We start from the raw sequence: 14,050 nt of genomic DNA, 5'->3' as shown, positions 1-14,050 counted from the left end.
CATCATCCAGTCTTCCTCTTTTCAATGACCCTCTATTGTGCCAAACACAATGTCCTATTCCAGGGACTGGTGTCTCCTGGTGAGATGTCCAAAATACATGAAATTAACTTTTTTCAGCCTTGTTTCCAATGAGCATTCTGGTTATACCTTGTTCAAGACAGACTTTTTTGTTCTTTTTGCAGCCCATAATAATTTGAATGTTCTTCACCAAAACTATAATTCAAACGGATCATTTATTTTCCAGTCATTCTTATCTAGCTTTCACATGCATATGAGGTGATGGAAAATACCTTGGCTGGGAAAAGTGCATCTTAGTTCTTAAAGTGATATCTCTATTCTTTAACACTTTGAAAGTTTTTTTGATTTTTCAGTAGAATTGTCCAAGGATCCTTCCAAGAACATTGAATGAGGAACCAAGTAAAATTAAATCTTTGAGAACGTCAATATTTTTTGCATTTTCATGACGTTATTTGTGCATATGTGAGGATTTTTGTTTTTAGTTTTAATTCGTGCAGAAGGAGACATTATCACTAAGTGATTCAAGTCCTCTTGCCTTTCAGCAAACAAGGTTATAGCAGCTGCATATCTTAGGTTGTTAATGAGTCTTCCTCCAATCTCAACGTTGCATTCTTCTTCATTATAGCCCAGCTTTTCAGATTATTTGCTCAGCAAACAGACTGAATAAAGAGGGTGAAATAACTCAATTCTGACACACACCTTCTAATGCTTATAAATGAAATACTGCTTTTTGATCCATGTACTAGTTCAGCATGAACACACTTACATGTTCTGGAATTCTCATTCTTTGTAATGCTGTAGTTTGTTATGATGCATACAATTAAATAACTTTACATAACCAATAAAACAGAAGTAAGCATCTTTCTGGTATTCCAGTAATCCCTGCTTTTAGCTAAGATCCATCTGGTACCAGAAATTATTTCCATGTCCTCTTTTATATTTGACTTTAATTTCTTGAAGCTTACTGTTCATGTACTGTTATAACCATTTTAAAGTTTTCTTCAGCAATATTTTTTACTTGCACGTGATGTTAATGGTATTAAGAAATTTCTGCATTCTATTGGGTCACCTTTCTTAGAAATGGATACAAATATTGATCTCTTCCAGTCAGTTGAGAAGGGCTCCTAATTTCATGGCAAAAACTAGTATTTCCAATGTGGCATCAGCGCATTGAACTATTTCAACTCATGGAAGTTTGTTTTTCATTAATACCTTCAGTATAGTTTAAACTTCTTTCAACACATAACATTGGTTCTTGATCATATTCTATTTTCTGAAATGGTTGTAGGCTGACCAATACTATGCATTAATTCTATCTTCTTTTGCTCCTTCCTGGACAACATTTTGTCCATGAAATTCTTCAATATTTCAACTGGAGGCTTGAATGTTTTCTTCAGTTCTTCTAGCTTGAGATACGTTGAGTGTGTTCTTCATTTTCTGGTGTTCAACCTCCGGGTTTTTAACACATTTCATTATAATATTTTATTTTGTCTTCTTATTCTGGCTTTAATTTTTTTTCTGTTCAGCTCTTTTACTTCATCATTGCTTCCATTGACTTTAATCGCTCTATGTTCAAGAGCAAGTTTCAGAGTCTCTTCTGACATACGGTTTGTTTTTGTCTTTGTTTCCTGTATTTTAAATGAGTTTTCTTTCTTGTTTTCCTGCTTTTAATTTTCTTTGAAGCATAATTTAGTGAAACATTTTTGAAGATCACCTCAGGCCGCTATGGGAAGAGCATTTCTTTCTTCATGTATGTTGTTCTTGATGTCATCCTCTAATGTGCATAATTTGGTGTCAATTTGGGACTTGAGAGGATTAATAGTGAAGGGGTGGAGTCTCATCTGTCAGTCTGATCATAGTCAATGAGGCCTCTGTGTGGCATGGCCTTCTCCTGAGAATTCTGGTAAATCATGTATTCCTTCTTGGAGGTGGAAGACACTAATTCTCTCAGTTCACTCCCTGGGAGACATTGCATGTGATAAGACACATGGAACTACCCTAATGCCCTGAGCTGGAGTGGAGGATCCACATGGACCTACCCTGATGCAACCAGATATCTGAAGCTAGAGAAGCCACGTAGAGACCCCTGTCAGCACTGAGATGCTTACAATGCCACTAGACCCAAAGACTTTCTACCCACTGGCCATTATTCTGTATTCGGTGTCATTGCATGTGTTTCATGAGTCTGAAGAGGACTTCATTGATTGTTATCAGACATATGGGCTAATACCAGATTTATGGGCTTGGACTGGACTGGGTTGAGATGATTTCTGAATGTACAATTACCCTTTATATAAAACTTTCTTATACACGTACGAGTTTCTATGGATTTGTTTCTCGAGTCTACTCAGACTAACACAATTAACTTGCCCGATCTCCAGTCATTAGTTTTCAATGCAACAAAGCTGTTGGTGAGATGGTTTTTAACTTCAGGTGCGATATAATAAAAGTATTCTTTTGGCTCTTGTGGACTTGTTTTAGTTTTGTTCACCCTTAACTTGAATTTATATAAGAACTGATGGCCTATTTCACAGTTGATTCCTTGTCTCTTTCATAAATGTAGTCATTTTGATTCCTGTGTGTTCCATCTGGTGAGGCCTATGCATTTAATTGTCATTTATGTTCTTTTTAAAAGGTATTGGCAACTAAGTACTGGCTTTAAAATCTTTCAAAATTCTATCATGTGATCTCTAGCTTACTTTCTATAATAACCAAGGTCATGTTTTCCAATTATTGATCCTTTTTCTGTTTCCAATTTTCAAATTATAATCATCAATAATTATCAGTGCATCGTGGTTGCTTGGTTGATCAGTTTCAGACCGAAGAAACTGTAGAATTATCCAACTTGTTCATCATTGGCTTTAATGGTAGCTGAATAAATGTAGGAATAGTCATATTATTCTCCCATGCAGAGGTATTATTCTATGATATACAACATTATGTTTTAAGATAGATCTTGAAATGCTCTCTTTGATTGATGAATGCAATTTCATTCTTCTTGAATTTTTCATTCTTGGAATAATAAAGCATAAGAGTGTCCAACTCAAAATGGTCAATACCAGTCCATTCAGGTCACCAATACCTAGGATATTGATGTCTATGGGTTCCATTTCACTTTTGACCACTTTCCATTTTCCTAGATTCATACTTTGTATAGTTTGTGTTCCAATTATCAGTAGATGTTTGTAACTATTCTCATTTTGAATATTGCCCCATCAGCAATGAAAGGTCTTGAAAGCTATACTCCAGTCACTCCATTATGGTTGACACTACTTTAAGAAGGCAATTATTCCTCATATTTTGAGTGCCTTCCAACCCGAGGGACTCATCTGACACTATATCTACCAATATTCTGCTACCATTCATAAGGTTTTTGGTGGCCAGTCCCTCATATGTGGATAGTCTATTCCTTCTTCATAGTCTATTCTTATTCTAGAAACTGCTGAAACCTGTTTATCTTGAATAACCTTATTGGTACTTGAAATATTGTTGGCATAGCTGCTAGCATCAGCAATACACAAGTCACCAACAGTATGGCACCTTGACAAATAAGTCTATTTGGGGACAACGAGACCCTAAATTGAAACTCTACCCAATTAATTCAGCCAATACACTCAGCACAATTACCCCCACCTGATGAGATTAACCCATCTGTGCATAAATGAATCATTGTTTTAGATATCACCAGGAGGACACCTGGGCTTTATTTAGGGAAAAGGTAAGCAGCTGGTTCAGTACATATATGTGGTTCTGAAGTGAAACAGAAAAAAATAGAGGATTTTACTTAGATAATGATTATTTCATTTTTTGGTAAAATATATTTATGGCTCTCAAATAATTTTTAAATTGTTGTGAGGGACAGGATTGCCTTTCTAATCTCAAAAGTTTGCCAACCCCTGATATAGGCCATCTGCTGAATCAGATGCCTTACAAGACATTGATAAATATTCCCAGGGAGCATTCTCACCAATCATTTTTGCTTCTAGTTCTGCATGAGTTAAATATCACCAAGCCCTCAACGTTGAACTATAAATTGTAACCTAGGAAGAGCTATTCTATACTACAAAAGAACTATTTTATTTTTCATAGAAAATTCATAAAATGTATTCAATCATTAAGAAAAATCTGAATCTTTCTGGAAAAGGTAGTGTATGACATGGTAAATAGTTCTAAGGAGGGGACAGTATATTCCTTTGATGACTGATTGTTCAAGAAAAATGGAGTGTATAAACTATATGTTTTATAATACACAGTATATTTTCATTCATGAAGGAATATTTTTGGGATTTCACTTTCCTTCAGAATATTTTAGATTGCTTAATTTTAACTGCTTCTTTGCTAAGTTGTGGGACTTTGTAAACTCTCACTGGCATACTATCTTCCAGGAGGGCTATGTATATCTGAGGATGCATGTATGTGTGTGTGAAAGAGAGAGAGAGAGAGAGAGAGAGAGAGAGAATAAAAGAGATATTGCCTTTGTGAAATATGAAAAATATATCTTAATTTCTAGATATAATTATTACATAATCATTCTAGCATATTAGATTTCTAAATCATTGTGCTAATGTTTATTATTTCTAAGAAACATAGCTTTCATTTTGTTAATCTTATATTTATTGAATTTTAGATTATATTAATTTGAATAATGCGTTACTGAGAGTCTTTCTAGTTAACATATTCTAATAGTCTCTTCATTTAAAAACACCTAGATAGGAGCTCTGGTGGTATAGTGGTTACATGTTGGGTTGTTAAATGCAAGATCAGCAGTTTAAAACAACCAGTCACTTGAAGGAGGAAGATGGGACGTTAAAGAGTTGTAAAGAATTAATCTTGGAAACACAGGGACAATTCTATCCTATCCTATTGGGTAGCTCTGAATAAGAATTGACTTGATGGCAATGAGTTTGGGTTTTGGTTTTAAGAAATTTTAGATGCGTGTGACCTTGTTTTCTCTGTGTTTCAGCTACTTTCTATTTGGTATCATGCACTCAAATTATATTTGTCTATTAAAACCATATTATTAAACATTTTCATGCACAGTAGGTTCAAATTATGTCTAAAAGTATTTCTTGTGCTTTAAAAATTTTACTTTTTAAAGTAAAAGATTAATTTTAGTAGGAATTATAAAAAGAAAGGTTGCATTTGCTATATTATTTGCACTTTGTCCGACAAAAGGTTATTGAGGTAGTTTATTGTGCCAACCTGGCCGATAAACACATGTGGGATTAACTGAAGGGCGGAGAAATAAATGACTCGAGAGCCTCACCTTTCTTGTCTCTTGCTCTTTGATCATCGGACCCGTGTGTGGCTGCCTTGCTTCTTCTTTGCCTCAATTTTCAAGCTTAACTACCTGTGGAACACCTAACCCATGGACTGTGTCACTGTAATTTGAGGTTCCTTCAAGACCTTCTTTGCCACACCATTGGAATTTACATCTCTTGAGCTGGGGACTGTTGGACCCTGTCATCTGGCTGACTGTTGGTGACCTGCGTTGCTGTCTTCTGCCTGTGCCTGGATACCCTGAATTGCTCTACAGAGGTCTACCAGACAGGCCCTAAAGACTTGAAGGACTGCCAGTGTCTCACAACTGTCTCATGGGAGTGAGTTGCACTGAGCCATTTGTACTGCTTTATAATTTAATTAACTGTTAATTTCTTATGTTATAATCTATTTATCTGTATAAATATGTATATATAATTATAATTATTAGAATTTTGATTTTGTTTCTCTAGAGAACCCTGTATAACACAGTTATCCTTGAAGTGACTGTTACTTGAAGTGACAGTGGTTATACATATGTTTCAAACCCTATGGAAGAAAATGTTTCCACTTGCAGCCATTCAGAGGAATAAGTTCAAGCTTTCAAATATAAGTGTTCACTGTTCCAAAGCATTAAAACAAATGCAACGCAATTAAATGTGAAACTGTTGACTTCCATTGAATTTGTATGAATTTTATTCATTTTTAAGTTCATGCACTATTATTGCTACTTGTTGAAAAAGATCCTCTCTTTAACAATTGTTGGTAGCAAACTGGTTAATGGAACAGGATCCATATCTCACAAAAATGAATACAAGATGGATAAAAGACCTAAATATAAAACCTGTTGTTAGGTGCTGATGCATCAATTTCCACTCATAGTGATCTCATGAACAAGAGAATAAAAACCATTCTCACAATTGTTGCTATGCCTGAGCCCACTGTTGTTGCCACTGTGCCTATTCATCTCATCGAGTCTTAGTCCTTTTTGCTGACCCTTTACCAAGCATGATAACCAAAGTATGTGAGGCATAAGTATGTGGCTGTACTTCCATAATCATAAATTTGTTTGATTTTACAGCAGTGTAGTGTACTTTCCATATTATACACCAACATAATAATTCAAATCCACCAAACAAGTTTTCACATGCATAAAAATGCCATGGCTTGGATCAGGTAAGCCTTAGCCCTTAAAGTGGCAACTTTGCTCTTTAACACAACAGATCTCGAGCAGCAGAATTTATCCAATGCAATGCATTCTTTAGTTTCTTGACTTCTGATTCCATGAGCACTGATTAATGATCCAAATAAAATGAGATCCTTGGTAATTTCAATCTTTCTCCATTTACCATGATGACAATTATTGGTTCAGTTGTGAGGATTTTGGTTTACTTTACATTTATTTTTAATTCAGAATGAAGGATAGAGTCTTTCATTTTTTTTACATGAACCTGTTTGTCACTAGAGACTTCAAGTCCATTTCCTTTTTATTTTCCTACTTTTTTAGCTACTCAAAACATTATTTAGTTTTGAGAGATAAGGAAGCTGGTGGAATTTTTTATTTGTTTTGTTTTTTTCTAAATAATTTTATTAACACACAATTCAGACATCATACTGTTCAATATTTCAGTAATATCAAGAAGTGTTGTACAATTGCTACCACAATCATTTTCAAATAATTTTCTTCCTTCTTGTACTCCTTGGTATGGCTCCCCATTACCATCTCCACCCCTGCCAACCCCCACAGGAACTCTATTTCTAGGTTTTGTCTATAAATTCACCCAACGTGTTTTTCATATACTAGAAGACAAAGAAAGAAACATAACAGAGATTCAAGAATGCTATCAACAATAACAAAATACAGCATAGATAAACCCCAATCTGGAGAAAATCCAGAAAATATTAAAAACTAGATCAAGCTCAAAATGTATCCAAAGGAAGATCAAATGACAAGGTTTTAACCAATTCAAGTCAGATTTACAATTTTAATATACTAAGGTACACCCTCCAATACTCTGGTAGCCAGGCTATTCCCATGTGTCACTTCTGGTCACAGGGGAATCACCAGTGTAGATACTGCAAATATATTTTTGGCTCCCACTGTAGTCCATGACCTTCTGCAAATGAGAATCTCACAATTTAAGCTCCAATAACCATATCTTCCTTGTTTCCTTTATGAGGGTGTGTACTCAACAGGGCCATGTTGTAAGAACTAATTTTTCTTAGATTGGAGCTAGGATTAAGTGAAAGCCCAAAATCCTTTCCTAACTTTCTGTTTTCTATCTGCTTCTGGTTCACCTTGGAGACAAATCACAATACATGGATTACTGACTTGCACAGATCAAGTCCTTACTTGCCTGGACATTATTCACACCAACAATGTGGCTTGGTGGTCAAGAAAAGCTTACAATAATACCCACTCACAATGTCAGACACAGGGCTGCAAGAGTAATACATATCTTAATAAAGCAACGAGGGCATTTAATCAGTAAGTAAATGTTAGCCCACCTGCCGACATATTTATACTCGTGGTATAGTTGTCCTCTGCTTCTTCACACTCTTTGTAATTTTGGTCTTAAGTCCTCAGAATATAGATGCGTTTGAATAAAACCCAGTTCACCTAATAGGGTTTCCACATCACATCCTTCTGGTATGATCTGTGGAGTATGTCGTGCACCTTGAAGATCCAGGGTTCAATATTCCAGTATTCTATGGTCCATGGCAGGGTTCCACAGAGAGTGTATAGAAACTTGACCAATGTGTCCTATTAGGAGACTCGTATCAGGCATATTCTCTCCTTGGGGGAGTCTGTAAAAGTATTGTCAGTCAGTCATTTTTTCCCCACAAGGAGGTTGGTTCGTCCCCCTTTTCTACCAACAGTAATGCCCTTATCTTCTCCAAGACAAATATGGTCCCCTTCTCTCCTCATCACTTGATTTTCACATCAGTATTCCTTATCACTTTGGGAGGAATGATTGCTGGTTTGGGGGGGACTTCACATTTTGCATGGCAGCCACTCAATGAACATTTTCTTTTCCCCCACTCTTGAAAATCTGATCCCAGCTGAAATGAGGACTCCTGTCAAAGTAGTTTTCAATATATCAATATAGTATTCATATAGAGAGGATAGGATGATGCTCACAGGCACCAGCTCGCTAACAAGTTGCTTGGTTAATGGATTGCATGGCCTAAAAGCATGAGTTTGCCTTCATCTTGGTGTTTATTCTTACAGCAGTGGGCTTATATAGTATTCGTCTTTTTGTGATTGACTGATTTCACTCAGCATAATGCTTTTCATATCCTTCCTGTCATGAACGATTTCATCACTATTTTTTAGGGATGCGATATTTCATTGTGTGTATATACCAATATATTTTTAATCCCTTCTTCTACTGATGGAAATTTTGAGTGTTTTCAACTTTTTGCCATAAATGTGTTTGTGATCTGCCCTTTAATTTTGGAAGGTATATGCCCAGCAATGGTAATGCTGGGCCTTATGGTGTTTCTATGGCCAGCTGTTTTAGGAATTGCATATACTTTTCACAGTGGTTGTATCTATTTACAAGCCCACCAGCAAGATATGAGTTCTAATATCTCCACACTCTCCCCATTATGTGTTGTTCTCTGTTTTTTTTTAATTGGCTTATGATTATGGGTTTAAGATGGTATCTCATTATTGTTTTGATTAGCATTTCCTGAAAGACTAATGAACAAGAGCAGTTCCTCTACTTGTTAGTTATTCAGATATTCTCGTTCTTCAATTGTCTATTCAGGTCTTTGTTCACCTTTTAAGGTTTTTTTGCTTCCTTCCTGTTGTGGTGCTGCAAAATTCTGTAGATTTTAGTAATTAGTCCTTTGTACATTACATCATTTTCTAAATATCTTTTCCCAAACTGGGCTCTTGTTTAACTATTGATGAAAAAATTTCCTCTCAAAGCCATTTTATTGGGAGTTAATACCGATATTTTATCATTCCATAGCTCAATCACATCAAGTAGTATTGTACAATTGCTACCACAATTAGTTTCAAAGCATTTAATGTACACAGGTGTTTTATTTTCAATAGTTCCCAGTCGTATATTTGGTCTCCACTGTGTGTGCTTCCTTGTTATACTTGGTAGTCTATGTATTCCCTGCACCAAGGCCCTTAGTTTTGTCCCAATTTTCTCATTGATGATCCTGATAGTTTGCGCTTTACATTTAGGTCACTGATCTACCTTGAGTTGTTTTGTGCATGGGCCGAGGTATTGGTTCTGTTTCATTCTTCTGCAGATGGATATTCCGTTTGTCCAGTACCATTTGTTGAAGAAGGCATCTCCTTCCCATTTAATGTTTATTGGGCCTTTGTAAAAAATCAGTTGTCTAAAGGCAGAAGATCCTATTTTGGGGCTTTTTGTACGGTTCCATTGGCCTATGTGTCAATAATTATATGAATACTAGGCTCTTTGGACAAATGTTCCTGTGTAGTAAGTATTGAGGTCAGGTAGTGTAAGACCACCTACTTGGTTTTATATTTTTGAGAAGTTCTTTGCTTATCCTCTTCCTTCTCCATATGAATTTAGTAATTAGTTTTTCCATTTCTTTAAAGAATGATGTTGGGATATGGATCAGGATTGTATTGAATTTGTAGATTACTTTGGTAGTATTGAACATTTCACAATATTGAGTCTTCCTATCCATGAACATGGGACATTCTTCCATTTGTGTAGGTCTCTTTTGGTTTCTTAAATTAATGTTCTGTACTGGTCTTTGAATGGTGAAAATTTTAAAAAGTCAATGAAAACAAAAAAAGGCAGAATGGTAATGTTATTCTCACACAGAATGGGTTTCAAATTGAACGACATAATGAGAGACAAGAATGGACACTATATAATGATCAGAGGATCAATAGGCAAAGGACACATGAGCATATATGCACCTAAAGAAAGAGCCACAAAATACATCAACCTACTCTTCACAGAGATGAAAAGAGAAATCACAAGATCCATAATAATAGTATGATATTTTAATGACAACTCTCAAGTAAAGATAGATCAACAGGAAAGAAACTCAATAAAGAAATTGAAGGCTGAACAACATAATCTAACTACTCGCTCGACCTCCAAGATATTTAGAGTACTCCAACCAACAGCAAAAAATACGTGTTCTTTTCCAATGTACATGGCACATTTTCTAAAATAGACCACATTCTAGGCCACAAAGCAAGCCTTAAAAAATTCAAAAACATAGAGATCGTTGAAACCATCTTTTCAGATAACAGTGTCATAAAAAACATCAGCAATAGAAAGAACAAAAACAAAGACACATGGGGACTCAATAACATATTACTCATAAAAGATTGGGCATTAGCCTAAGTAAAAGATGAAACTAGGAGGTTCCTTAACACACATGAGAATGATAAGATAATATACCAAAACATATGGGATAAAGCAAAAGCAGTTATCAGAGGTCAGTTTATAGCATTTAGTGTCCACACAATAAAAGAAGAGAAAATAATGTTAAATATTTTAATGTTTAATATTTTTTGTTTAATAATGTTTACTATTTTAACACCTCCAACAATTAGAACAAGGACCACAGCATAAACCCTCCAACAATAGAAGAAAAGAAATAATAAAAAGTTAGAGCAGAAAGAAATGAGCTGGGAAACAGAAAAGAAAACAATGAATAAAATCAAAAGACAGATTAGCAAACTGGATTTGGAAGCAGGAGCCATCAACATGTTGGTTTTAAAAAGCATACCTCAAGGCCATAGACAAAAACAGAGGCAGGCTTATTTACAACTTGCAATGTGCAGATGATACAACCTTGCTTCCTGAACGTGAGTAGGAATTGAAGCACTTGCTGATGAAGATCAAGTATTTTACCCTTCAGTATGAATTATAGCTCAATGTAAAGAAGACCAAAATCTTCACATCAGGACCAATAAGTGGAGAAAAGTTTGAAGTTGTGAAGGATTTTGTCTTGGATCCACAGTCAATGCTCATGGAAGCAGCCGTGAAGAAATCAAAAGACAAATTGCATTAGGTAAAGCTGCTGCACAAGACCTGTTCGGAGTATTGAAGAATATGGATGTTCCTTTGAGGACTAAAGTGCACCTGACCCAAACTATGATATTCTCCATTGTATCATATGCATGTGAAAGTTGGACACTGAATAAGGAAGACGATACAAGAATCAATGAATTGTGGTGCTAGAAAAGAATCTTAAAAGTACCATCATCTGCTAAAAGGCCAAACTGATCTGTCTTGAAAGAAGTAAGGACAGAGTGTTCCTTAGAGGCAGGGATGGCAAGACTTCGCCATACATACTTTGGACATATTGTCAGGAGAGACCAGTCCCTGGAGAAGGACATCATGATTGGTAAAATGGAGGGATAGTGAAAAAGAGGAAGGCACTTGTTGAGATGGATTGACATCAGTGGCTGCATCAATGGGCTCAGGCATAGGAATAATTGTGAACATGGTGCAGGACCAGACAGTGCTTCGTTCTGTTGTGGGTCAGAGCCAACGCAATGGCACCTACCAACAACATTAATAATAGGTGGTCTTCTGCTTAAATATTGTAGTTTTTAATAAATTGGAAAGGGAGGTTTTAAGAGGTTTGCTAGTATTTCTTAGTTTATGCGAACATGTGTCTCACGGAGAGATGGATTGAAGTCTTGAAGTAATGGTGGGTAAGGTAGGGGGAGAGTATAACTGGTAATCTACCAGAGTCACTTATCGACCCGCTATATTCTTTTTTTCCAAGGAATTCCATTTTTAAAATTTAATTTAATTTTTTATCATTTTATTAGGGGCTCATACAACTCTTATCACAATCCATACATACATCAATTGTGTAAAGCACATTTGTACATTCATTGCCCTCATCATTCTCAAACCATTTGCTCTCCACTTAAGCCCCTGGCATCAGCTCCTCATTTTTTCCTCTCCCTCACCGCTCCCCCTCCCTCATGAACCCTTGAAAATTCATAAATTATTATTTTGTCATATCTTACACTATCTGACATCTTCCTTCACCCACTTTTCTGTTGTCCATCCCCCAGGGAGGAGGTTATATGTAGATCCTTGTAATCGGTTCCCCCTTTCCAACCCACTCTTCCTCCACCCTCCCAGTATCGCCACTCACACCACTGGTCCTGAAGGAATCTTCCGCCCTGGATTCCCTGTGTTTCCAGTTCCTAGCTATGCCAGTGTACATCCTTTAGTCTAGCCAGATTTGTAAGGTAGAATTGGGATCATGATAGTGGGGCAGGGGGAGGAAGCATTTAGGAACCAGAGGAAAGTTTTATGCTTCATCATTGCTGCATCGCACCCTGACTAGATCGTCTCCTCCCCAAGACCCTTTTGTAAGGAGACGTCCAGTGGCTTACAAATGAGCTTCCTTTTGGGTCCCCACTCCACACTCTCCCCTCATTCACAATGACATGATTTTTTGTTCTGATGATGCCTGATACCTGATACATTCAACACCTCATGATCGCACAGGCTGGTGTGCTTCTTCCTTGTCAGCTTTGTTGCTTCTGAGCTAGATGGCTGCTTGTTTACCTTCAAGCCTTTAAGACCCCAGATGCTATATCTTTTGATAGCTGGCATCATCAGCTTTCTTCACCACATTTGCTTATGCACCCATTTGTCTTCAGCAATAATATCAGGGAGGTGAGCACACAATGGTATGAGTTTTTGTTCTTTCATGCCTGATAACTGATCCCTTTAGCACCTCATGATCATGCAGGCTGGTGTGCTCCTTCCATGTGCGACCCACTATATTCTACAGGGCAAACACAGCACGCTGATGTTATTGTGGATATAACACAAAGCCCCTAGTTTGACCTCAGTCAGCTTCTTGGTTCTCAGGAAGCTGCTAGATCAGTGTAGGAGCTGAACTTTTTCAAGAAGGAGGACCAGGTGATAGAGTAGAGATATGAAGATTCCTTACTCACCATGAGATCTGGACTCCATGAAAGTTTCTCAGGGGTTAGAGAGGAATGGGTGATGGGGGCACTAGGTGAACAGGGGCTTCTGGTTTGGGGAAGGTCAGGAAGGGGTAAGTGTTTATCACCAGCGATCTGCTGTGTTTGGGGAAGGGGAATCACAGAGACATGCTGCTGTGCCAAGCTATGAGTTCTCCAGGGGTGAGAGTTCTTTGTTTGTTTTAAAGGGAAAATCCAAAATAATCCTGGAGTATTGAGAATTCAGGTCTCAATTCTCATTTCCCAGAGTGTGGATTCCTACTTATTGGATAGGAGACACTAGTTGTCTGTCATTGTCCTGGTCTCCCGTTTGTTTATTTTTAAAGAAACATACTGTATATATTTATATAGCCCAGCTCAAGAAATGGAATCAACAACAATATTTTGTTAAAATCTCCATATAGGTAGTACTCCTTCTTCTTCATCACATACTTCTTTCCTCCCTCCTGAATATCTGTCCATCTCCTCTCCCTGTTCCTGCCCCTGGCCCTGGCCTACTCATAGTAATCAAAGTCCTGTCTTTTGGTGTATAAATCAAATTTCCTCTTTTTGTTTTTCCTTATAACAGTGATGTTATTAAATAGTTATTTTTGTAAGATTGACTAAGTTTGTTAAGCATAATATTCTCTTGCTTTGTCCATTGTAGAAAACTGAGAACTGGGAAGAGAGTGTATGCGGACAAATTCTCTATGTTCATATTTTTTAAAAAAATCAATTTATTGGGGCTCATACAATTCATCACAATACATAGATCAATTGTGTAAAGCACATCTATACATTTGTTGCCCTCATCATTCC

At 36.7% G+C, this 14,050-nt stretch overlaps 1 protein-coding gene and 1 pseudogene across 1 annotated transcript in view; one reads left to right on the top strand and one right to left on the bottom strand.

Annotated features, from left to right (window-relative positions):
* Window positions 1–14,050, bottom strand: part of ZC3H12B (zinc finger CCCH-type containing 12B) — a 383,060-nt gene that overhangs the window by 197,081 nt on the left and 171,929 nt on the right. The gene's annotated exons all lie outside the window — the stretch shown is intronic.
* Window positions 11,909–14,050, top strand: part of LOC123522550 — a 5,409-nt pseudogene continuing 3,267 nt past the window's right edge.

This window comes from Echinops telfairi, unplaced genomic scaffold (genome assembly GCF_000313985.2).
Source record: "Echinops telfairi isolate 266 unplaced genomic scaffold, ASM31398v2 ScPeMD7_7423;HRSCAF=8461, whole genome shotgun sequence".
NCBI lineage: Eukaryota > Metazoa > Chordata > Mammalia > Afrosoricida > Tenrecidae > Echinops > Echinops telfairi.
The sequence above is the reverse complement of the archived record's forward strand: the minus strand, read 5'-3'. Positions and strand labels throughout refer to the sequence as shown.